Source organism: Tenrec ecaudatus, chromosome 14 (assembly GCF_050624435.1).
Source record: "Tenrec ecaudatus isolate mTenEca1 chromosome 14, mTenEca1.hap1, whole genome shotgun sequence".
NCBI classification, from domain to species: Eukaryota; Metazoa; Chordata; class Mammalia; order Afrosoricida; family Tenrecidae; genus Tenrec; species Tenrec ecaudatus.
The window spans coordinates 3,133,479-3,135,449 of record NC_134543.1 but is presented as its reverse complement, the minus strand read 5'-3'; positions in this window follow the sequence as shown (position 1 = coordinate 3,135,449).

The window sequence follows — 1,971 nt, the reverse complement described above, 5'->3', positions numbered from 1 at the left end:
AGCCTCATGAGAGGCGAGGAGCTACGTCTGTCACCGAGGTAGCTGTGACCTCCAAAGCCGAGTCGTTAGCTAAAGACAGCTGACATGGGCTTTGCAAGGCGTGAGGAGGCACCTCAAGACAAATCCCATCGAGGACTTGGGGAGACTTGTTAAGCCATCACTTAGACCAGTGGTTCTCAACCTTCCTAATGCCGTGACCCTGTAATACAGTTCCTCATGTTGTGGTGACCTGCCAACCATAAAATTATTTTTGTTGCTGCTTTATAACTTTAATTTTGCCACTGTTATGAATTGGGTGACCCCTGTGAAAGGGTCGTTTGACCCCCCCAAAGGGGTCGCAACCCACAGGTTGAAAACAGCTGACTTAGACAAACGCAGGTTGAAATGACTGGAAGACACATTTTTAAGGGATGCTGGGTTTAGAGTCAGCCCTCAAACCCCCAAATCAAGCCCACTGCCATCAAGTCAATTCGGATGCCTAGTGATGCCGTGGCACAGAGTAACCGTAGTGCGTGGCATTTCTGAGACTGCCCATCTTTACGGAAGCAGACTTCCTCGTCAATCCCCTGGTGGGTTCAAACCTCTGACCTTTCTGGTTAACAGCCCAACGCTTAACCCACGGTGCTAACAGGGCTCCTGTGCCTGAGTCCACGGGTACCAAGTGACGGTCTGGTCTCAGTGTCTCTTAGCCAGCAGTGCTTGTCAGCATTTCTCATTGTTGTCAACCAAGGAGAAAAGGTGTGTGGAGGTGGGGGGGTCCCTCATTGGGGGTGGGGGCTAGAGGAGGATTTGGCAGTCTAGGAAATATTTCTCTCAGTGAGAAGGCAAGTTGAAAGCACCTCCCAGGTATGCAGGTGGGTTCATTCAGGTGTCTTTCACCTCCTGCCAAGCTGCATTCCAGCAGAGCCTCAGCTAATCACTGTTTGTGCAGAAACTTGATCCAAGCCCTCAGCTGGCTCACCTGAAATGCTGTCTGCGTCCCTGACACTGTCTAGGCCCTGCTGGCCCTGGGGGGCGGGGGGAGGGATGCAGGAGGTCTCCTGACAGGTCAAAGCCTCGCTGCCCCCACCCAGACCACTGCAGGGAGGCACCCACTAGGAGGGCCCCTGAATTCCAAGACACTGAGCACAGGCAGGGGTGTGACTCTCTCTTGTCTGATGAGAGGGGCAGGCTCAGCTTCTGGGAAGTCTGAAGAGTCATTGAGGCCCCAGTGTCTGGTCCTGAGGTGTCATGTGTACTTGTAACCCTGGCGCATGTGTCCCGCAGCATGCGCTGATGAAGATCAAGGACTGCGGCCTTCCGAAAGGATGACGACTCAGGGTAAGAAAACAGAAGTCCTCACAGGTTGTCCAACGTCATGAGAAGAGGCAGGGAAGAGGTTGACGGGCTGTCTTGCTGGGATCCACAATCAACATTGCCCATGGAAGCCGACATCAAGGTAGCCAAGGGCACATTGCCTTGGGTGAATCTGCTGCCCAAGAGCTCCTCTTTAAAGGATGGAGAAGCAAGGATGTTACTCTGAGGACTAAGGTGCCCCTGACCAAAGACACAGCATTTTGCACGTGAAAGTCAGACATTGAATGGGGCAGATGAGACAAGAATGCGTGCATTTGTTGATGATGCTGGAGAAGAACGCTGAAAGCGCCATGGACAAGGAGAGCCTTCACAGAAGAAGTATGGTCAGGACGTTCTCCGGAGGCTTCGGCTCATGTACTTGAAACATGTGGTCAGGAGAAACCAGCCCTTGGGCAGGACATCGTGCTTTTTAAAGTGGAGGGGCAGTGCAAGAGAGGAAGGCCATCGACCAGACAGATGGACAAAGTGGCTTCAACGATGTACTCATGCAGAGCAACGATGGTGAGACTGGCACAGAAGTGGGCAGGAGTTTCATTCCATCGTCCTCAGGGTCCCCGTGCGCCAGTGCCCACTCCGGGACAGGGAGCAGCCCAGGTGCATATCCTCTATCCCGAG